General features: G+C 41.1%; 1 protein-coding gene across 7 annotated transcripts in view; it reads right to left on the bottom strand.

Moving 5' to 3' along the window:
* The window catches only part of PHACTR1 (phosphatase and actin regulator 1), a 558,131-nt gene that overhangs the window by 295,139 nt on the left and 238,232 nt on the right, over nt 1-24,760 (bottom strand). Inside the window, exon 1 of one of the 7 annotated variants that reach the window (XM_025444333.3) lies at nt 14,690-14,925. The exons of 5 other annotated variants lie outside the window; for them this stretch is intronic. The gene's annotated coding sequence lies outside the window, so the exon portion shown is untranslated. Of the gene's footprint in view, nt 1-14,242; nt 14,267-14,689; nt 14,926-24,760 lie in introns of those variants that run through there. One more of the 7 variants, XM_025444335.3, reaches the window with a different exon arrangement.

Raw genomic sequence — 24,760 nt, 5'->3', positions numbered from 1 at the left:
TAGGTGAGAGGGTTAATTCCAAGTACACAGGAGGTGCCCTACAGTGTAGTGTCCTGATGAACAAGAAATCACTCTTTATGACTGTCCTGGCCATGTCTGTTGTATTACTGATCATTCTATTGATTATTGCTCTACAGTTTCAATTCATGGACATATGCTTAAGAAGACCACTTTTATAATGAGAATCACTTTGGTCTGTTTAGGTTCATGCCTACGAACTACTCATAGCATCAAATGGGAAACATTTACATGGCATCCTGAATGTCAATTCTTTACGTCTGTTGTAATAATACTACTAGCAGAAAGAAAGGAAAGAAAGAAAGAGAGAGAGAGAGAAAGAAGAAAGAAAGAAAGAAAGAAAGAAAGAAAGAAAGAAAGAAAGAAAGAAGAAAGAAAGAAAGAAAGAAAGAAAGAAAGAAAGAAAGAAAGAAAGAAAGAAAGAAGAAAGGTGGATGGGGTGGGTGAGATAAGAATGGCTTTTTGGTGGATTACATTTAACTTCTAAAATATGCTATGTGTTTAAGTCCTCTTCTTTAGGATTTCATATTTAAATAACTGGATACAATTATTAGACAAATGGGGTCTGTATTCCTCTGCCAGAATAAATAGGAGTATATTCTTTTCTATCTTGCCATTGTCTTATTAACAGAAATTAGGAGTGAGCTGAAGAAGTAACTGCAACTGTTGGCTAATTATTGTGAGAAAGAGAAGTTCCATGTCAGTTAGGCTAAAAATGAAATGATTTTATTAGGTAGGTATTCTCTAATATTTTGGTGTATGATATTTAATTATCCCAACCGCAGATAGCACATTCAGCTACTTCAGGGTGCGTGCTACAGGTGGCTCATCCAACAAGTCCACTGGGGTGCAGTTATAAGCAGAAGCAGATGTTCCACAGAAGTAATATTATATTTATTTTATGCCAGAGACAAGTGAATTGTAACATCTGCTCTTAACATTTTCAGGCAATTTTTTATCTCAGTTTTTTTTTAAGTGCAAGATTCTGAGTTCTCAAATATGTGTCTAAGTACTTGAGCATATCAAACATTTTTTATTTGCATGTCAATGTTGGTTGTGCTCATAGTTATACCTGTAGCTCACCTGGAAGAGTAAATGGAAAGCCTCTGTAGGGGTGAGGATATATGATGGGTCGCTACATTTTCATAACTGAATGTCAACTCTGTAGTCAACCCATCTGGAATCTCAAGCATTTGGCTCTTTCCCTTATCAGCAAAGTAGAAATAGGCACTTAAGACACTTATGAGAGAAGTCAAGTGTGAATTCATTGCAATCAAGTACTCACCAAAGACTCAGGTAACACATTTGATTTCAAGAGAGGTAGCCTAGAATGGCTACCACTACTTTTCCAAGTCAGAGATCCTTGATGTTGGCTGCACATTCGGATCACCTGGGGTGCTTTACAAATACCTACGGCTGAGTCCCACCCAGAATATTTGATTTAGAATCTTTTAAAGCTTTCTCAGGGCCATGAACCACTATGCTAGAACCTTGACTCTCCAACTGTGGCTCATGGATGAGCAGTATTAGCATCACCTGAGAGACTATTAGAAATGAAGTACTTTGAGCCCCACTCCATCCATACCTATTGAATCAAAATCTGCATATTGGCAAGATTCCCAGGTGACTCTAACACATGTGAAAGTTTGTGAACCACTTTTTTAAATGGAAGGTTCTATACGCTCTTTATTTGTATTGTCAGATCATCAAAAAGCAGCATGCCAACAGAATTCTCTGGTGAAATGCCCTCAGTGAGCTCCAGTTTCACGATTTGCCTGAGGATCAGTTCAACCTATTAGTGTCAATTATACAATTCTCATCAAGGGCGTTTTCCTATTATATACTCAATATTCCTTATGCAAGATCCATGCAATAAAAGTCCTTTAACATTTTAATGACAGAAAAAGCATCTGTCGCCAGATGAATCTAGTTACTAACTTATATAGTTTTAAAGTCTACTAATTCATGAGGGTCTCTGAAGATTATAAATGTTTCATATACTTTGGCTTGGTGGTACTATTTCACAAACTAAATCTTTGTGGAGGCCAGATTTACACAATAATTCCAATAATTATGTGAACTACTTCACTTCTTTGGCCATGAATAATGGTCCACAGGAATTTCAAGATGGCATCCTTGCCAAATCACTGAAACATATTGAATAGAAAGTCCCTGTGGGCATCCCAAGTAACCATTAGTGGATGCACCCCGGAATGGTCTTCACTTACACCTGTGCTTCTGAACTTGCCTCCTTGCCACTCAACTGCAGGCCAGTGGTGAGAACTAGGAAGAGTACAGAATCCTGGTTTTCCAAGTGGGGTCCTGGCACCAGCAGACCACCTGGAGGGCTTGTTAGAAATACAATTTCTCAGGTCACACCCAGGCTTACCAAATCAGAAACTCTAGGGATGAGGCCTCCATGATTCTGATGCACATGGAGTTTGAGAACTGCTGGATGCAGATGTGAGATGGGCTCAGAGAATTTTCATTTCTAACAATTTTCTGGGTGAAGCTAAATGGAGAACTTACTTAAAAAACCCCATTGAAGGGGATCCCTGGGTGGCTCAGTGGTTTAGCGCCACCTTCAGCCCAGGGTGTGATCCTGGAGACCCAGGATCGAGTCCCACATCAGGCTCCCTGCATGGAGCCTGCTTCTTCCTCTGCCTGTGTCTCAGCCTCTCTCTCTCTCTGTCTCCCATGAAGAAATAAAATCTTAAAAAAAAAAAAAAAAAACCAAGGAAGAGCAACAAGAGAGAAAGTGACATAAACATTACTTTATGTAAAAGCAATTTTAGGAGGCTTCAATTTTGACAATTTTAGTCATTTAAAAAATCCTCAAAAATAAAGAGAAAAATATTTTCCCCCTATTCATGAAGTCAATAGCTCCTTTGAAGCTACTGTTTTCTAAGCTCAATTATGAAATTCTACCTTAGGTTTTTAAGGGCTAAGATACTAGCAAGATTTCAGTAGAGAAGTTATCTCCTGAATTAGCATTTAACAAATGGAATACAGTGAAAGCGTATGAAAATCCAAGAAAGGGAATAAGTTTGAGCAGAAATCACAAAAGCTAGTGGTCACCTTCCCCTTGGGTTATTTTCCCTGAAGGATTTCTGTGATTCTCGTGAGTGGAGACAGACACACAGAACAGATTCCCCCCAAAGGCATTATAAAGTTGGCTCTGCCCCCACAACCAAATCCAGAACCTCTGCCCAGGCATCTGCTCGCTCTTGGCAAAACAGTGCTTCCTGTTTTCAAGATAATGTTTTAAAATGGCTCATAAAAGGTTTCTTGGACATAAATATTCCTTACAAAGCAGTATTTTGATGATTAAACTATAAATGAATCAGAAACACATGGAGTGAATTTCCCTCGGGTTTGGCAAAACACTCTTTGGACTCCATTCCATCCAGAATATTTGAAAGATGGTTTCGGGTGTTTGTTGAATCAAACAAACATGGCTTCACTTTTCCCAGTTCCCTTTTACGCTACAGCAGTTTAAGAAGAGGACAAGGATTTCTCTGGGTTTGCTGTAGCCTTTATTCCCGAATTACCAGATCTCTATACCAATGCAGACTTTATTCACCTAAGAGTTACTTAGAGCTGAATGAGGACATAGGACAGCTACCAGATGCATTGCAACTCTCTCTTTTGACTTCAGAATCATTCAAAAGGTTTCTTTTTAATTCATAAAGGAACGTTTTCATACTTGGGTTATTTCAAAGAATAGAAAGTCCCTTGTAGGTGAACTCTTTCCTGCTTGCATGCAGAGATTCAAGCTAACCGTTCTTGCAACCACTGGCATTTGAACTCTGTGGGCATAGGTGTTTTGATGAAATACCACAGCTCTGGAGAGTCCCTTCTGTGTGGCCAGAAAGAATGCTCACCTTCTAGACATTTTGAAGGGGCTTTGCAAAGGAGGAGGGAGCCTAAGATCCTGATGGGAATTTTTTCCTATCATGAGTGTGTTTTTGAATATAATAAACAGCTCTGGCACTTTTTAGAAGAGACCCCCTCTGTGTTTGGAAACTATTCCTTCCCCAGGAACAGTACTGCTGGGAGTCCTGTGGAAATAATGCTTAATATCTAAGTGTCAAGGGAATATTTAATTTCTTAATATCTTTGGGACATAGACATAGACATAGCCTCAGGGATATGGATTTGGGAAACTTAGAGACTTCATATCTTTAAAAAAAAGTTAAAAGATAATTGATATCTGAGATGAAATGCAAAACATGTCTTTTTATGTCAGGTTATCCAAATCTAATACACAAATAGCATAATCATGTTTTCCTATATTAAGGAGCACATCTGTCAATAAACCATAAGTCTATTAATGTGAAATGCAGAAGTGATTAGGAAAATAATTGTTGCTAAGTAACATTTATTACATTCTTAGAAACCTTGAAATCCTAACTTTTTACGATATATCACAAACTAATTCAATGTAACATGTTCAGTTCCTGCAGCTATTAAATAACTTTTTGAGAGAGAGAGAGAACACACATCTGAAGGTGGAGAGAGGCAGAGGGAGAGAGAGAATCTTAAGCAGGTTCTATGCCCAGCACAGAGCCTGTGGGGCTCAATCTCACGACCCTGAGACCCTGACCTGAGCCAAAATCAAGAGTCAGATGCTTAACCAACTGAGCCACCCAGGTGCCCCAGCTATTAAATGATTTTAGTTAATCCTTTGAACATTGAGAAAGAAAAAAGAAAAGAAAAGAAACCTAAGGGCTAGGAGAGAAACAACATTCCTGCATTGTAGGATGAATTTGAACAAAAACACAAAGATAGGAAAATGTGGTGAAAAGAGAAAACATTGTAAAAATACAATTAAAAACAAGAGACTAGAGAACAAGACAGAGTATTGCTAACACTAATGCCTCTCTTCCTCCGATATCTCAAACTCCAAAGTTTCTTTCTGTTATTGTAACCTCCAGGGTCACTCTGCCTGGGTTTGAATTTCCTGTTTTGTGTATAAGCAAGGTGCCCGTCAGCAAGTTACTTTACCTTTGAGCCTCACTCTCCTCATCTGTAAAATGGGCATCATAGTGACTGTCTGGGGGCTGTTGTAAGGATTCAATGAGATTACTCGGGTAGAGTCTCACAACAGCACTTGGAATATATGAGTGCTCAGAAAATAACAACTGGCATTTCTCTTCTCAAACCCCAGTCCTTAAGCCCAGCTGAACCTGCTGGTTACCCTTCATGTAACCTTTGGCCTCTGAGTCATCTTCTCCTCCTGACTTCAGTCTTTCTGGACCCTACTCCTCTTTGCCTTCCATGTGCAATCGCACCAAGTCCTGTTGATTATACTTCCTAAACCATTTGTAATTTATCTTCTCTCTACCATTCTTCATTTTCATCGCTATCACCTGATACAGACCCTTGTTATGTCATTACAAATGTATGTGATCACATGATGACATGCGAGTCTGGCAGACTGGGTTTGTGCCTGCTGTTTGGCTTTGGGCAAGGCCCTTGTCTCTCCTAGTCTTAGCTTACTCCTCTGTGGAAAGGAGAGTACTATAGGATTCCTGATATTCAAGTAGCCTTCTTCAATAAAGTCACTGTGAACATTGAAGTAGTGAATGCAGAACCATTGCTCCTTGGGGAAATATAAGGTAAGGTTCCCATGAGCCTCTAGTCACAATGTTTTCACCAACTAACCGACTGATGCCTTGTCTTATGTGTGTTTCTGTTTAAAGACATCTTATTTTAGTATATATTATTGACTCCTTAACCTTGAAGTTGGCCAAAAGCACTATAACCCATTCCTGAACGAAGCTTATCTAACACACATATTTCTTCTGTAAGCACGCTGCAGCCCTCTTGTGCTCGAGAACACCAGAGAACACTTCAGCACTACACTGGGGGACCATTTTAAATGGCAAAATCACCAATAAAAAGCAAAATCACCAACAAAAAGCCAAAAAAATGTGAAAATCACGAGACTAAATAGACCCTGAAAACAACACGTGTTTACAGTTTGAGAGCTGGGACAAATGGCGAGCACCACCCTCTTCGATTTCAGTTGGGAATGTACGTGTGGCGCAAAAGTTTTTGCAGCTCTGCTCATGTCCATGAATGAGTATGAGAGCGTCATGAGTATTGATCTTGGGTCTACAAATAAATTTTAGTGAATAAGTGAATGTGCAAATACAGAACCTGTGAATAATGAAGATCAAGTCTATTTGTACCTACCTCCCAGGTCTGCTGGGCAAGTTAAAAGCAATCGTCTACGGGACATGTTCAACAACTACTAGGCACTCAACAGGTAAGAGCTAGTTGTTGTTAGTATTATTGTTATCATTATCATTATTATTAACCATTGTTTGGTTCTGGGCTCCTGCAAGAACACTGTAACTGACTGTCTCACTCACCTCTCTCTCCATTCACTGTTAAGCTTCCACCAGAATGTGTATTTCAGAAGGAACACATACTGTTGTCCTTCTCTGCTTGACATCCAAGTTCTTTCCAATGCATGTAGAACTGGTTGCTTTCTTTTCACCTGCTCCTCCAACAAAACTGGCCTGCTCACTTGCCTTGTGTATGATTTTGTTTCCCACTCATTCCATTTCCTCTCTTGGGAATGTCCCCGTTCTCCTCCTCCCCCTCTATACTGAAATAGACCTATTCATCCCTCAAGACCTTTATTAATGGGATCCCTGGGTGGCTCAGCGGTTTAGCACCTGCCTTTGGCCCAGGGCATGATCCTGGAGTCTCGGGATCAAGTCCCACATCAGGCTCCCAACATAGAGCCTGCTTCTCCCTCTGCCTGTGTCTCTGCCTCTCTCTCTCTCTCTCTCATGAATAAATAAATAAAATCTTTAAAAAAAAAAAAAGGAATCACACTCCAATTTTTAAAAAAAGACCTTTATTGAAAACATTCCTAAAGCCCTCACTAGCTAGAATTATCTCCCTTTTTTTCAACTTCAATAACTATTTTTTTCCATTCTCATGAAGCTGTCATCTTTTGTATCTTCATAAAACTTTTACGTACATGTTTTTTTCTCTAAATACAGTAGATCTGATTCATCTTTTCTTCCCCTGCAAAACCCTTTGTACAACATTTTGTTTTTAGTTCAGTAGACAGTAAGTGCTTACTGGTTAAATACAATGACAACAACAACAACAAAACCCCAAGGTAGTGATTTCTTTGCTTTATCCAAGACAAAACAAAACAAGAATCCTACATTTTTACTTTGGGAAGTTCCATATGTGAACAAACCAACTTATGTAAGAGTTCCTAATTTATGTTCCTAATTTATCTGAAAGCCAAAGGGAACCAGTATTAGCTTTCTTAAAGTCCGATGGCTTGTTCCTGAGTATGTGTCCTTAAGCCTTTTCAGGCTCTGGGTCCTTTTTTGGGCAAGTCATGAACCTTTGAATCAGTGCTAAGTAATCCAGGCTCTGACATATTCTGAATTACATCATAGTTTCAAGAGCCTCTTTATAATAACCCAGATGAGAGTACCTGATACTTGTAGAGAACATTGCACCCAACCAGCTTGAAGGTTGGGCAGACTAATTTAGTGTACTAACACATGTTTCTTCCCCTGCCTTTGAAATGGATCCTGTTAGAAGGAGAAAACTAAGAATGTAGTGCATTCTTTGTGCCGAGACAATATGAAGAGCAGGCTCAGAAGGTATGATTGTGATGCTCAGGGAATTTCCTTGGGCATGGAAGCATACCTTATTTTTATTTTATTTATTTATTTTAAAAATATTTTATTTATTTGACAGAGAGACAGCAAGATAGCACAAGCAGGGGGAGCAGCAGAGGGAGAGAGAGAGAAGTCGACTCTCTGCTAAGCAGTGAGCCTGATGCAGGGTTCAATCTCAGGACCCCAGGATCATGACCTAAGCCAAAGGCAGATGCTTAACCAACTGAGCCACCGGGGCACCCCAGCGTACCTTATTCTTAGGACAAAACACAACAAAAAAAGGACACAACACAACAGGGTGTTTTACAAATTACTAAATTTGTGCTTCTTTGTTTCTTCCAATATAATTTTCCACCACTATCCATTGTTTTAAAAAGAAAGAAAGAAAGAAAGAAAGAAAGAAAGAAAGAGAAAGAAAGAAAGAAAGAAAGAAAGAAAGAAAGAAAGAAAGAAAGAAAGAAAGAAAGAAAGAAAGAAAGAAAATCAGGGTATGCCTTATTTGCATGATCTCCTCATGTTTCCTGTTTGGATATACCCGGGATGTGCCCCAACCAGAGTGTGCAAATTGTCCCCTAAAGGCATGGTTATGAGCAGTAAGGAGCAACAGCATGCTCAGGCAGTGAGCATGCTCACTCTTATCTGCAAACACCTGCAAATCACCTGCTTCCCCTCTTGAGCCTGTGAATTGAGAATAGGTATCAGTTCCCCTGTGCTTCTCATATTTGTGGGGACACCTCAGCTGTGAGCTGGACCCCATATCTCTTTCTCTGAAATAAAAAATCTGACATTTTAAAAGAAAGTGATGTGTAAATATCACAAAAAACCTTCCTCTCTACTCACAAATTTTGTTTCAGGAATGAATAAATGTGTGTGTGTGCACATATGTGTATGTATGTGTATTTCAGGTAACCATGTCCTTGAATGTTACTGTTCACACTGTGAACAAGGAGAGCTGGAGACCAACTGAAGAAATGGGGAAAAGTATGCACAATCACGCTAAGCATAGCAGGACCCCAGATGGTGGGATCAACATTTGACTTCCTTGAAGAGAGAGAATATTGAAAGGAAGTGCGAAATTAGGCAGTGAAATGCCACAATCCTTTTGACCTCAAAGGAGCATCTAATTCCAAACAATGTTAAATCCATCTTCTAAGAACAGCTGTCACCATAGAGATGCAACCACCACAGGGACTAGTTTACTAGTTCTTTGACAGACCACCTGGGAGGAAGTCTGAAAACAAGCTCCTCACTCCCCCCTCTTAGTTGAAATACACCAGGAAGTCAAGCTCCTCTCCAATCTTGGGCCTGGTCTACCAGACTACTTTCCATGATGTCTCTTCATCGCAGTTTGGAGATTTCATTGTTCCTTTATGGAGATAACATTTTCCTTTAGGGACCTGATAGATTTCTAGAACAAGAACATATCTTTTAATGAGCTTTTTTTGTTCTTGTTGTTGTTTTTAAAGATTTTGTTTATTTATTTGACAGAAAGAGCGAAAGCACAAACAGGGGGAATGGTAGAGGGAGAGGGAGAAGCAGGCTCCCTGATGAGCAGAGAGCCCAATGAAGGGCTGAATCTAGATCAGGACCTGAGCTGAAGGCAAACGCTTAACCTACTGATCCACCTAGGCACCCCTTATTTAGCTTTCTTTTTTTTTTTTAAGATTTTATTTATTTATTCATGAGAGACACGGAGAGAGACAGAGACATAGGCCGAGGGAGAAGCAGGCTCCCTGCGGGGAGCTCAGTGTGGAACTCAGTCCCAGGACCCCACGATCACGACCTGAGCCAAAGGTGTCCCTTAATGATAGATCTTTCTTAATTGATAGATATTATGGGCTGAATTGTGCTCCCCCTCAATCCATATGTTGAAGCCCTAACCCCCAGTACCTCAGAATGGGACTGTATTTGGAGACAGGGCCTACAGGGAGGTAATCAAAGTTAAATGAGGTCATACATGTGGAGCTCAAACCCAATTTGACTGGTGTCCTTCTAAGAAGAGGAAAGACACCAGGGGTGTGTACCCACGGAGGACAAGCACACACACATACAAGAGCACAGAGAGAAGGCAGTCATCTTCAAGCCGAGGAGAGAGGGCTCAGGAGAAACCAATTATGCCAACACCATGATCTTGGACTTACAGGCTCCAGAGCTATCAGAAAATAAGTTTCTTTTTTTAAAAAAATATTTTATTTATTTATCCATGAGAGATACAGAGAGAGAGAGAGATTGAGAGAGAGAGAGAGGCAGAGACACAGGCAGAGGGAGAAGCAGGCTCCATGCAGGGAGCCCAATGTGGGACTTGATCCCGGAACCCTGGGATCACACCCTGAGCCGAAGGCAGACGCTCACCCACTGAGCCATCCAGGCGTCCCAGAAAATAAGTTTCTTAGACTAAGTGCTTAGGCCACTGAGTCTGAGGTATTGTGTTACGGCTGCCCTAGCAAACTAATACAGTAGTTACCATTTATTCACTAAGCTATTACCAATAGCTTACCCAAAGTGAGTTTCTTCTCTATTACTAAGAAGAAAATCCTGGGTTGTTTTTTTTTTAAAGGATTTATTATTTTAGAGAGTGAGAATGAGCATGTACATGCAGAGAAAGGGCAGAGGGAGAGAGAGAATCTTAAGCAGATTCCCCCCTGAGTATGGAGCCCAACATGGAGCTCAATCTCACAATCCAGAGATCACGACTGAGCAAAATCAAGAGTCAGATGCTTAACCAACTGAGCAACCCAGGTGCCCTGAAAATCCTGGGTTTTTTTTTTTTTTTTTTTTTTTTTTTTTAGTAATACACATATTCCTTCTTTTTTGTCAGTTTTTAAAAATACTAAATAGTTATTAAAACCTGTGGACAGGGCAGTCCCAGTGGCCCAGTGGTTTAGCGCTGCCTTTGGCCCAGGGTATGATCCTGGAGACTCAGAATCGAGTCCCACGTCAGGCTCCCTGCATGGAGCCCACTTCTCCCTCTGCCTGTGTATTTGCCTCTCTCTCTCTATGTCTCTCATGAGTAAATAAATAAAATCTTAAAAAAAAAAAAAAAAAAAAAAACTATGGACAGCCCCAGCTAAAGTTCAAGTTTTCAACACTGTTGAGGGAATACTGCTAATCTCTGGTTTTGACACAGTCTCTTAATTGTGTCCCTCAGTAACCCTGGGAGCAGGGTAGGGATTATTTTTGCATTTTATCAATGAGGATGTTTGATCCAGCCTACAGAGCTGAATTTATAACCTCTCTCTCTGTGGTTTCTCCCATATTCTGCTTCTTCTTCTTATTCCTTAGCATTATCGTATTTCCAAATTAGGGTGTTTTCACATTTCAAAATTTGCTTCTTTATTTTTGAATCTTGTGTCTTACTCCTCTGTTATTCTATTGGATTTTGTTTCTGTTTCTCTTGATTTTAGACTTTTGTGTTGTCTTTGTGGTGCATTGCTTAAAAGAAGACACTCTACACCATCCTTCACTCTCCCATTGTGTGCGTGGGGTGGGTGAGGGGGATGGATTTTTATTTAGTTTCTTTGAGAAGCCTAGGCTACTCCTAGAGCACCTTTTACAAAATCCTTCTCTTAGCATCTTCCTGTAAATATGGATTCAGAATTCTACAGGAAGCAGAATACCCATGGAATGCAAAAATCAAGACTTTTTGACATCTTTATCCTTTAGATTAATTATATGCCTGTCTTTGGACTTTATAGCATATGATCGGGAGTTTGCTTAATGGCAGGCATTAAATCCCATGTTAAGAGACTGCAAGAAAAAAACAGAAGCTGAGCCCATAAGGGGCTTGTACAGGGTATCAGATTTTATACTGACCCCACTGGAGGCCTGGAGTCATGATCACAATCACCCTACTGCATGAGCTGGCCACATGGGTGACACCTGGAGGGGTTCTGAGCCCAACAATCCTGAACCCAGCAGAGCCACAACTAACACAGGCTGAAGCAGGGAAAACTAAGTCTGTTGCACCAAACTCCAGCCATGGGAAGGTGTTTGGAGTAGAAACAAGGGCTACTTTGTCTTTGCTGCTCACCCTCCTGCCCTGGTGTGGTCCCCAGTGAGATTATCAGGAATAGAGTGATCCAGGGAGTAGGGTGTAGTGATTCTGGAGACAAATATTCCTCCCCCCACCTTTATGCTGCCACTGATGTGCTCTATGGCTTAATCCAGTTCAATAGTCTCTTCTGTGCAATACATGAGGCAATGATGCCTCATCACGCAGAGGAACAGATATGCAAATAACTTCATTCCAGAACATTCTGAGGATCCCAAATTTGTTCTAAAGTTGCACAACATTATTCCTTCTGGGATTTTAAAAGGAAAAACAATGACCTGGCTCTTCAACTATTTCATGGTCATTAAATAGCACATCATAACAATAATTATAGCAGATATTATTTATTAGATGTTACTTATGCCAGAATTGTACTAAGTGCTGTTCTACTTATACATCATTTTATTCACTTCCCATACAACCTATGAGGTAAGCACTGTTACTATTTAATTTTACAGATGAAAAAACAAGCTTAGGGGGCATCTGGGTGGCTCAGTTGGTTAAGCATCTGCCTTTGGCTCAGGTCATGATCCCAGGGTCTTGGGATTGAGCCCTGCGTTGGGCTCCCTGCTTCTGTCTCTCCCTCTGCCTGCTGCTGCTGCTCCCCCTGCCTGTGTTCTCTCTCTCTCTCTGTCAAATAAATAACATCTTTTTAAAAAAAAGAGAGAGAGAAAGAAAAAAATCATAGAAAGTCAAGAAGCTTGCTTGACATCACTCAATAGGTCAAAGAATTAGAACGCAGACCCAAGTCAGCCTGAACACAAAAGACTAAGGCTTTTAAACAAAGTGTCTACATTTCTATGAGAACCAGATTTTCAAAAGCCTTCCTATCTCATACCTTCTGACGAGCTGTCACATGAACTATTGAACTGTCCCAGAAATGGACATCCACACTTGATATATTGGTATCCAAACTGCATTTCCCAGATTGTGCCTCACACTGAAAGTAACACAAAAACCCTTTGTAAAAACCACAAGTCCTGTTTCTTGGGGTGGAAAATGTGGGCACTACGATTTAGGCAGATTACCAAATTTTAGTGAATTGGAGTGCAAGGCAATGCACTCAGAAGTAAAACTAGTCAGAGTACCATGTTATCTTCTGTGATCTGAAAGGCACGGGTGGATCTTCTGGTGTCTGGAGGTCCTCCTTACGAATCTCATTCCTCATGATATTATTGAAGTGTAGAAATGCAGATTTTCCATTGGTTTCAAATGATGGAAATGTGGATAAAAAGACCGACCTCGCTGTGCTGACATTAATTATTTAAGCAGTGCTTTCTCCAGGGACTGCCATGGCCTGCAGATGGGGTGTGGGGGGGGCTCCATGAGCTGTTCTCTTATATTATGAACATTTACAATATGACATTTTTCTATATTCCAAATGTGGGCTTTAATTAGCAACCTCACTATGCCTTTGGGTTCTGTTGTCATCATTTAGTTGTGTTTGTTGAGCACAGAAGAGATGGGGGTGATGGGGCCGTAGTAAAGAGAGGACTCTAGAAATTCATGATCCGCAAAATATTTTCTGTTCCCAAATGTGGCCCATGGTCTCAAAGATTTAACAACCACCGAGTAAAGATCATTTTTATTGTGAAATCCAAACATCCTCTCACGGGGATCATTGTACCACTCAAAAGAGCTGTTTATATTAGACACCTTCAGCTCAGGTAATTTACCAAAAACAGGAAGTTAGATGGGGAAGGGGTACCGGGCAGCAAAAAAATTGAATAACTCTTCATAGACCTCCTTTACAGCACGTTTTCTCTTTGGCTCTAACATCACCATATTTTGTTTAGAGCACCTCGGTGTGGCCAAAAAAGAAAAGTCATTAGAGAGGAAGTCTTGGAAACTAACGCCTAGACTATTTCTCGAGGTCCCTAGGAGTCCCCAAGAAAAAGAATCCATCGTAGCGTTCTCACTCAAGCCCAGTGGGCTGGTATCCATTGCCCTATTGATTTTTATCATCATGCCTCAAACCTCAAAATGCCACGGCCCGAGATGGGATCTCACCAAACCTGTACTTATCCTTCAATTTTCCGGTCATCTTTCTCTTTTCTCATGCACAACTTCTCCAGGCTCCCACTTCCCCCCAAATAACAACTGCTGACCCGGTTTTTCCTTTCCTGTCTCTTTAAGTCAGAAACTTCCTGAGGTTCCCAAGTGCTGCCCGCCTCCGCGGAGGCCAGGCCCAGCCTCCACCGACTGCAGTGAGATTTGCAAGTGAATCCCCTGATCTGAACAACAGCGTCGGGCCAGTTTCCCATCAACGTCTTGTGACTTCCAGGCACCCACCTCCCAAACGCCAGTGGGCTCCAAGACATCCTATGAACCGGCTCCAAAGACAGAGAGACCAAACCAGTCCACACTGGCAGCTCCAAAAGGGGAAAACCTAAAAACCACGAAATCCAACTAACGAATACACGAAAGGCGATAAAATCATTTAAAACTCAAAACGCAAAAAAAAAAAAAAAAAAAGTAAATAAATAAAAATAAAACTCAAAACGCCTACCTTACAGATTTCCCAAAGCTCTTTGCTCGTGCAAGGATCCTCCCCTCTGGGTCTGTTTTCTGGTTTCCTAATAGCTGCGCTTTCTCAGCCCAGCAACAGCCTCAAGTGTCAGGCTCTGGAATACACATGCTGCACCCACCCAGGCAGCCCTTGGGTGCCAGGCAGCCCCTTGCCTTCCTTCCCAGCCCTGGGCCAGCCCATGCCAAGTCCCTGACTGTTGATCAACTCCTCCATAGGGCAGAATGGGGGGGCAAGGGAGCCCCCAGGGGCTGGGGACCGATTCCACCCACCGTGGGCCGGCTGGCCACCCATCTGGGTGGGAGGGACCCCCGTATCCCTTTGCTAACCTTCAGACCCCTCCGGAGCTGTCGGGCCTCGCTCCGACCCCCTCCCCCCAAGTTGGCAGGTTGCCCCTGGCTGTCGGGCTCGCAGGGGGATGCCTCTTACCTTCGCAAAGCCCCAGCTCTTAAAAGCCTGGCTGGAGCCTCCAAGGAGTCATGCGTTTTCCTGGACATTGGAGGCAACCAATTCCAGAAGCAGGGAACATTTCGAAATGAAACAGAAAGTAACCCGGTGATCCAGCCGGACCCCCGGACCTGCACTTGGCCCTCGCAGCAGCCTCTGCGGGGGAGGCTGCGACCGGCCCAGCCCGCCCAGCTGTTTCAGCCGCGAGCGCATTCAGAGAAAACTGCAGCTTGCAAGTCTGGAACTCACGGCCTGGGCTTTTTATTTTACTTTTTTTTTTTTTTTTTTTTAAGTATTTGTTGAGCTCTTTAACATGCAGTTTGTCTCCTTCTGCAGGGAATTACTCAGTGAGCCTGTCACCTGACTCACAGCAGCTCCATTATATAATTCAGACCCTGCTATTTGAGTTCTGATCAGAAACTCCCCTCCTGTCCCCCCATCTACCTCCCCCACCCCCTGGAGTGAAAGGAGAGGCCCAGAGGGAGATGCTGGGAAGACCACTATCCTGTTTTGAAACTTCCTTGGGGGTGGGGGCGTGCTACAGTTTTGCAGGGCATTTTTATTTCCCTTTGGTTTGATTCTTCTGGGGTAGAGGACCTCCTAAATGCCAATGCTGAGTTAGCAGAGATTTCTGAACGTGTACCATCTCAAGATGTAAGTGTAGCACTTTCCTTGATTTTCTTTTAGGGTGGCTGTAGATGTGATACATTAACCGAAGAAGTTTTCAAATGATAGAGTGCATAGATTTATAACACCTGTGCAAAGGAGAGCTCTAAAACCTGGAGTCAAAAAATAAAATAAATAAATAAATAAATAAATAAATAAATAAATAAATAAATAAATTAAATACAAAAATAAAATAAAATAAATTAAAAAAAAAATAAAACCTGGAGTGTTTCTACTTTTGCCACATATCTAAGTTCCCTGAAATGCCAAAGGGATATATTGGGTAGAGGGGTCTTTAGCCAATCCCCCTCCTCTCACCTGCACTTGATCATCATAAACCCTCGCCAGCGCCGCCCCCCCCCCCAAAAAAGCATAACATCCAACCAAAAGGCAGAAGCTTGCTATGCAAGTACCTCTTAAAAGCCAATTCCCCCAGCCTCTACTTCCCACCAAATTGAAATCTTTAAGGCAAATCTCTCTGGATAATTTGAAGCCAGCACTGTCTTGGGTGAAAGTGATAAGAATTGTCTCAATCTACCCCAATTTTCCTTTCTTAGCCGCTGTGTCATCTCTGAGATACTTATTGGGGGACCAATATGTTAAAGTATAGAATGGGCCCATGAATAAATGGCTTTTTAAGAAACTCAGATGGCACAAATAAGCATAACAGTGAAAGCATCATGCAACATGATGATCGGCATAAAAAACTCCAGCCTCTTGGCTCTGTCCATATCAAAGCCAGGCTGACCAGTATGCAGAGGGGGCTCTGTCCACAGAGGGGGCTCTGGGCTCCCAGTCTTCTCTCAGCGAGTGGAGTCTTGTTGCTGAATGTGTTAAGTACCTAAAAAAGACTGTTAAAGTTTATGGGAACAAATATTAATATTGATCACCATCCTTTGGTTTCTCCTTCTGCACCCCTCACCCATATCCACCAAAGAAAACTACCTTGTCCTTCCTACCTGCCTCAGCTTTGGACATAATATTAGATACCATTACTATATTGAACTGTGTTGACATTATACTGATACTGTGCCCTAAGTATAACTTTCAGTGTCCATTGTAAGTGTCTGTCCACACATCTGAAGCTGGCACGGGATCATTATTACCCTTCTTATACAGACCCAAAGAAGCCAGTGACACAGGCAGGAATTACAAGTCAGGTTTCCTACTTGCAGCACTCAGTTTTGCAAAGACCAGCTACACATGAAAAAAAAAAGTGTAAATCTGAATGACAGATTGATGTCTGTTTATTTCACCCCCTCTAGGTGTAGTAAATACAGTATGTTGCCACAGTTGCTATGGTAACTACTTCTGTCTTAAGGAAAATAAGGATACATAGTAAGATAATAGAAAGCATCAGGTTTTTCTATTTACTGGTGAGACTCTCCCCAGTAACGAGAAGACAAGCGATAATACAAAATGTACCCTTGGCCCGTATATAACCATTAAATATTGATGCCACAAAAATTGAATTTCCTAGATCAGCGCCTTTGGTAGAAATACAATGTGAACCATATATGTAATTTAAAACTTTCTAGTTGTTGCATTAAAAATTAGTGGTTAATTTTGGTAATATATTTTATTTAATCTAATACATCTAAAATATTATTTCAACATGTAATCAATAGAAAATTATTCACAAATTATTTTGTATTCTTTTCTTCATACTAAATCTCTGAAATCTGATATGAATTATATGTATTTTGCACCTATATCACATCTCAATTATGAGTAGCCATGTTTCAGGTGCTCAATAGCCACATGTGGCCACACCTAGTCACTTTGGATGGTCCCACTTCAGACTGTATTTGGTCATGTGGGGCTCAGAATTTGAGTAGTATTTGTCTATCCCTACTTGAAACTTTTGGAAAAATAAATTGCATTCATTTGGTTCTAGCTTTATGGCATAAATCAAGTGGTGTTCTCTAGGCGGAGCAAGAAAATATCAAATAAACTTGGGATTGAAGTGTTTTTGGGTTCCTGGGTGGCTCAATCAGTTAAGTGTCTGCCTTCAGCTCAGGTTATGGTCCTGGGATGGAGCCCCACATCGGGCTCCCTGCTCAGTGGGGAGTCTGCTTCTCCCTCTGTCTCTGCCCCACCCCTACCTGTGCTCTCTCTCTCTCAAATAAGTAAAATCTTTACATTTTTTTAAATTAAAAAATTATATTAAAGGCTTCAGCTTTTTTTTTTTTTTTCATATCCCTCACCAGAGGATAGGAAAAATTTAAAAAATAAATCTCAGGTTTATAAAAAATTCCCTTGTTGGGTTGCCTCAATTACCAAAGTTAGGGACCTTTGAGTCATGTTTCGCTGCATTTTCTATTATCTCCCTCCGCTCTTTGGAGCCCTTCCAACAGACCACTCAGTCTGTAGAATCTACCTGTCATCTCTTCTCCAATTCCAGGACCTCTGCAATATCCCAGAAGATCCCAAGAGCCTCTGCCTGGGCTTCCTGCCTCCATTCTCTACCCACTCTGGTCCAGTTTCTATCTTGCCTCTAGTTTGAGCACCCGGTGAAAGCAGACATTTAATCATGTAGCTTCTCAGCTTAAAACCTTTAATAGCAACCTGCTACCTTCCACATAAAATTCATTGTGATATCTAGGTAATCAGGTAATCATAAGCTGGCCTTCAGGGAACTTTCTGGCTCATCTCCTGGCTGTACTTTCTTTGATTTTACCATGGTCTGCATTCTTGACTGCGCCGTGATTTCCATGACAACATGCCTTTGTTTAGTCTGTTCCCTCTGCCTGGAATGTCCTATCTTAAAATGCCTACCCCTTACCAAACAGTAAAATTCTTTGAGCCTAGCTCCAGTATTTACTGTAGGTTTTCTTAATCTTATAGTCGAAATTAGCAGCCCCCTCAACTATGTTATCATTCTACTTTTATAAATAGATGTGTACAACATTTATCACAGTCTATTGTAATTATGTGACACGCTAGACAAGTGTTTCCTCAAGGAGAGGAACCACATACTGTTTACCTTTGAATTCACTTTGGAACATAGTAGGATCTCGATAAATGCTGGAGGAATTCCAATGCCTTTCCCTTTCCATTTCCCCCTCCTTATTGTCTAACCACTTGTTACATCATCACCATCATCACCACCACCATCATTACATAGCAGCCAATGTGGATTAGCACTACTATGTATCAGGCACTGTGCTAAGCATTTTACACACATTGCATTTAAGTTCAACCACAAATCTGCAAGCACAAATCTGGGACTTCTCAATTTTCAATAGCTGTGGGATCTTGAATACCATTTCCTTCTTTCAACAAGTGTTTTGAGGTACTCTTTTTTTTCAAGTTTTTATTTAAATTCTAGCTAGTTAATATAGATGGTAATATTAGTTTCAGGTGTGTAATTTAGGCTTCATCATTTACATACAACCTGGTGCTCATCACAACAAATGCCCTGCTGAATCCTTATCACCTATTTCTGCCTCCCCTCTCCTCCAGCAATCCCCGGTTTGTTCTCTACAATTAAGAGTCTGTTTCATGGTTTGCCTCTCTCTTTTCTTCCCTCCCCATATTCATTTGTTTTGTTTCTTAAATTCCACATATAAGTGACCTTATGTGGTATTTGTCTTTCTCTGATGGACTTGTTTCACTTAGCATAATGTCTGGATCCATCCTCATCCCTGCAAATGGCAAGATTTCATTATTTTTGATGGCTAAGTAATATTCCATTATATATATATATATAAATATATACATATATATGTGTACACACACACACACACACACACACACACATACACACACACCATGTCTTTCTTATCCACTTATTAGTTGATGGACATTTGGGTTCTTTCCATAATTGGGATATTGTAGATAATGCTGCTATAAACACCAGGACGCATGTATCATTTGAAGATAATTCTTATAAACACCATTTATGAGAGGTTGATGTGCAGTTATGACTCCAAAGAATGTAGAATCGCATACTTGCTTGTTAATTTATTTATTAACAAGCTAATGCTTGTGTCTTGTCTTATAGTTTATTGTCTCTATCTGTTTAATGCTTTTAATTCTTAATGGGTTGGGAAAACAGGAAGCCTAACTTAATAGTATTTTGTACAGGGCAAGAATATGACATATTTGAGGAAGGGCTGAGAAACCCTGTTAGGTGGACATCACAGATGTGACAGTTTTTGTTTTTTTTGCTTTTTTAAAAAAGATTTTATTTATTTATTTATTCATGAGAGACACACAGAGAGAGGCAGAGACCTAAGCAGAGGGAGAAGCAGGCTCCTTGTGGAGAGCCAGATGAGGGACTTGATCCCAGGACCCTAGGATCATGACCTGAGCCAAAGGCAGATGCTCAACCAGTGAGCCACCCAGGTGCACTGACATTTAGTTTTGTTGGTTGGAATCATTTTTGGCCTAATTTCTGGCTCTCCAGTCATTTCCACATAATTCAGTTTAGTAGGGCTTTAAAAAGTGGAAGGACCAACACCAAATGGCAGTGAGGGTGTGGAACCACAAGAACTCTCATTCGTTGCTGTAGGAATGCCAAACAGCCATTTTGGAAGACAGTTTGATGGTTTCTTACAAAATAAACTCTTGACATAGAATCCAGCAATTGCACCCATTGGTATTTACCCCAATGGATTGAAAGTTTTGTCCACACAAAAACCTGCACGTGGATGTTATAGCAGGTTTATTCATAATTGCCAGAACTTAAACACAAACAAGACGTCCTTCAGGAAGTGCATGGATAAATAAACTTGGTACATCCAGATGACAGAAAATTATTTAGCCTAAAAAGAAATGAGCTCTGAATGGGGCATGTGGATGGCTCAGTTGGTTAAGCATTGGACTTTTTTTTTTTTTTAAGATTTTATTTATTCAGAGAGAGAGAGAGAGAGAGAGGCAGAAAGAGAAGCAGGCTCCATGCAGGGAGCCCGAGGTGGGACTCGATCCTGGGTCTCCAGGATCACACCCCTGGCTGCAGGCAGCGCTAAACCACTGCACCACGGGAGCTGCCCAGCATCAGACTTTTTATTTTGGCTCAGGTCATGATCTCAGGGATTTGGGATTGAGCCTCAAAATGGGTTCTGCTCAACGTGGAGTCTGCTTCTGCTCCTCTCCCTTGCTTGTGCTGTTTGTCGGTCTGTCTGTCTGTCTGTCTGTCTCTTAAATAAATAAGTAAAATCTTCAAAATCTTTGCAAAAACAAACAAAAAACACAACCAAACAAAAAAAGAAATGAGCTATGAAGCTATGAAAAGAGATAGAGGAGATTTAAGTGTCTATTACTAAATAAAAGGAGCCAATTTGAAAAGGCTCCGTCCTGTATGATTCCAACTATATGACATTTTGGAAAAGGTAAAAACCATGGTGACAGTAAAAAGATTAGTGGTTGTCAAGGGCTAGGGAGGGTGTGTGTGTGTGTGTGTGTGTGTGTGGCAGGAATGAATAGATGGAACATAGATTTTTGTGGCAGTGAAACGACTCTGTATGATGCTACAATGGTGGATACATGTCATCATACATTTGTCCAAACCCATAGAGTGTATAACACTGAGAGTGAACCTTTATGTAAACTACAGACTTTGGGCGATAATGATGTGTCAATGTAGTTATTGTAGTAACACATCAGTGGTGATTCATCAGTTGAAACAAATGTAACTCTGATGCCAGATGCTGATAATGGGGAGGCTGTGGGTATGTGTGGGAGGGAAGGAGATATATGGGAACTTTCTGTACTTGCTGCTCAATTTTGCTGTGGACCTAAAACTGCCCTAAAAAATAAATTGGGGCACCTGGATGGCTCAGTCAGTTAAGTGTCTGCCTTCAGCTCAGGTCATGATCCTAAGGTCCTGGGATGGAGCCCCCGCTCAGTGGGGAGCTACTTCTCCCTCTCCCTTTGCCCTTCCCCTGCTCATGCTCTCTTTCTCTCTCTTTTTCAAATAAATAAATAAAATCCTTAAAAAAGTAAACAAAATTTAAAAATAAAAAATAAAGTCTAATTAAGAAAGAAAAACAGAGGGGCCAAGGAATGGCTCCTCATGGGTGCCCAGCAATTGTGCTCACTGGGTTCTATTGTTTTTCCATCACATTTTCAGCTACTCAAGTTTATTAATCGTTTTCTTTATTTTGTTTCCACAACACCACTAAATAAATGATAGTGCATGTACTAAGGGATTAATAAATTCTTGTTTAAATGAAATGAAGAGAAAATACACTTGTGCTTCAAATAATAAATACATATTTCCACCTACATAAGCAGCATAATAGCCTTCATGTCAACACAAAGCTATTACTGATGAAGTTTCTGGAGACTCTGGAGCCTGGGACAGCCTCAGACTTGGAGGATGGTTGTGCTAGAAGTTCTGACCTGGGGCTGGAAGAGTGACTGAGTCTTGGGAAAATTTAACCTGTTCATGGACTCAATCCTGGAAGTATTTTGTATGCCCCCAGCTGTCAGCCCTTACCACCACCTGCTGGATTTACAACACACTGCATGCAGCAGGGTTGCCTCTGCAGGGTGGGGTACTGAGAGCCTCAATTTCCTCATCTATAAAGAGTAGATGAGAATATTGCAGGTTGTTGTGCATGCTTCAGGAGATCATGTCTATGATCAGCTATTGGCTAATGTCTGTGTCAATTAATGTAAAGGTTTATTTTTAACATTTTTAAAGATTTATTTATTTGAGAGAGAGCATGTGTGAGTAGGGGGAGGGGAGAGGGAGAAGGGAGAGAATCTAAAGCAGACTCCTTGCTAAGCGCACAGCCTGACTCGGGGCTCAATCTCAAGACCCTGAGATCATGTCCTGAGCTGAAATCAAGAGTTGAGTGCTCAACCAACTGCACCAGCCAAGTGCCCTTATTCTTAATATTAAGTATAATTAGATATGACATGATAATAACAAAATACTAGAGATGGCACTGGGGAGCTCGAGAGATGGCGGTGCCCACGGGAACGCCTCTTCTTCTACCTCATTTACCTTCTTTCTACCCAACTTGAGGTTGACCCACATTCTGAGCAGATTGACTTCCCCAACCTCTGCTTCCTTGCTTCCTTCTTTCTTTTTGCATCCCTCCCTCCTTCTCTCTTCATTGTCCTTCTTCCTCCTTCACTCTTCTCTTTTCTCTCCTTTCCGCTGATTATTTTTTTTTTCCGCTGATTATTTTTTAAATGCGTTGTTTTTAGTTGCCTTATGTGTTTCTTGGGGTATGGAGTTATAGCTTGTGATGAGCACCAGGTGTTGCATGGAAGTGTTGAATCACTACACTATGCACCTGAAATTAATATTACACTGTATATTAACTACCAGAATTAGAATAAAATAAAGAGAAATTATGACTAAAAACATAAAATAAAACAAGTTTGTTTTGTCCCTTGCTATTCTTGGCTAACTAAGACTCTTTGGTTTTGTTTGTTTGTTTGTTTGTTTGTTTGTTTTTACTAAGACTCTTTGTATCGGGTTCTTCTTGCCAAAGCCATATTAAGCTCACCACGGTTGCTAAACTTAGACCAACCTGTTTCTTGGAAGGTCCACGATACCATAAACAAGAAAGGTATGAGGTCAAAGGATTCTTGTTCAGAGCAAAGGGGGCTGTTTCACACAGGACTTCCCAGAAGGCAGGCAGAGCCTGACAAGAAAAAGATCGGAGGCCTCCAGCATAATCTATAACAGAGCAGTTAATAACTCACTCTCTGCCAAGTCAGAACGACTGCCAATCTCCGAAGCCATTTTTCAAATTGTCTTTTGGCCAGCTCAGCATAACGTCTATATGACAGCTTTGGGAGAAAACAGAAAAAGGCAGTTTCCCAGAGGGCAGGTGGTTTTGATGCTTCTTTTAATTCTCTCCAAAGCACCATGTGGAAGTTATGTGATGACATGCATCCAAAAAGGATTGATACCCAAGAAAAACAACAGAAGGGAGGGAGATACACCGTGGACTGCATAATGGGGTAAATGAGTGAGGTTTTAAAAGGTGGAGGATACAGTAGGGAGAGACCTGGGATTGGATTTTAGTTCTGGTGCCCACTAACTGGGGAAAGCTAGTTAGCCTCTGCTTCTTCCTCTGAACAATGCTGATAATCATAGATCAAGGGTAAGTTGGAGGTGGTGTTGGTAAAGCATCTGTCAAGTGGCCTGGTGTGTAGCAGGTGCTGAATGACATTGGCCAGGTACATTTCTGAGTTTCTGTTTCTTCGACTCTAAAATGGAAAGAGATTACAATGCCCCCTTTCTAAAGTTCCTTGGAGTAAGCTTGGAGCTTCCAGCAAATGATTAAGTACTGAGTGTGGATATTTTCCCTCTTACCCATCCCAAAGCCTCTACATGGCAGATTACAGTTTCTAAAGTTGGACACAGCTGTTTTCCATCCCACCTACTCTTTAGAACCTTGCCACTTCCCGATCAGGGGGTGGAATCTAATTCCTCTTCCTATGAATCTGGGTGGAGGGGAGAGCTTAGAGCATGCTTGTAGTCAGTGTGGTGGAAATAATTCTAGGTCATAAAGGACAAGTTAGCTTCCATCTTACTAATTGGAATATTTACTCTTGAAGCATTTAGCTGGCAAGTGAACAACTGACTTCCCTGCAGCTGCCATCCTATGAGGAAGCCCAACATAGCCCAGATGGAGACACCATAGAGAGAGTTCCCAGATGCTCCATCCCCAGCCCCCATAGTCATTGCCTGACTGGAACCTTATCAGAGACTAGAACCAGAATCACCCAGCCGAGCCCTTCCTGAATTCCTGATCCATGTCAATGAAATGTTGATGTTGAACATGCAATAAAACCTAACTGGAATGGAAATATGACCTATATTATATTCTCCTATGGCACAACAGTATTGGATTTAAAGCTCAGGCTCTGGAATTGGGGAGGACCAGGGTTTAAATGGACCCTGTAATTTAGCTTTGGATCTTTACTAAGTCCATATGTCTAAAAAAGTGATAAAAATTAGGACTAAGTTATAGGATTATTGTCAGGAGAAAGGAGGTGGTTCTGGTTAAGTACTTAGCATTAAAACTGACACAGGGTAGACAAATCTTAGATATTCTTTGTCATCACCTCTACCACCAATGCCAACACCATCACCAAAAACCCTATGGTAATCATTAAGATGGGGTTTGCTCCCAAGGCATTATGGCTGACTGGCATGCACTCCTTTCTTTTTATAATTACACTTCCTTCCATTTAGCCAACTTTCTTTTCAACTCATACTTTGTACAACTACACTTCTCAACCTTCATGCTAATGTTACAGTCATAAGGAATTGCTTCAAACCATCTAGTCAATCTTAGCTGCATTGGACAGCTTACCCACAATTGGTGATCACTTTATCCTCAATGTTCTTTTTTTTTTTTTTTTTACCCTTAATGTTCTTAACTGTCATAGTCATCGTTGCTACTAATGGCC

Source organism: Canis lupus, chromosome 35, assembly GCF_003254725.2.
Source record: "Canis lupus dingo isolate Sandy chromosome 35, ASM325472v2, whole genome shotgun sequence".
NCBI classification, from domain to species: domain Eukaryota; kingdom Metazoa; phylum Chordata; class Mammalia; order Carnivora; family Canidae; genus Canis; species Canis lupus.
Note: the sequence above shows the minus strand (reverse complement) of the source record. Positions and strands in the feature narration are given on the sequence as shown.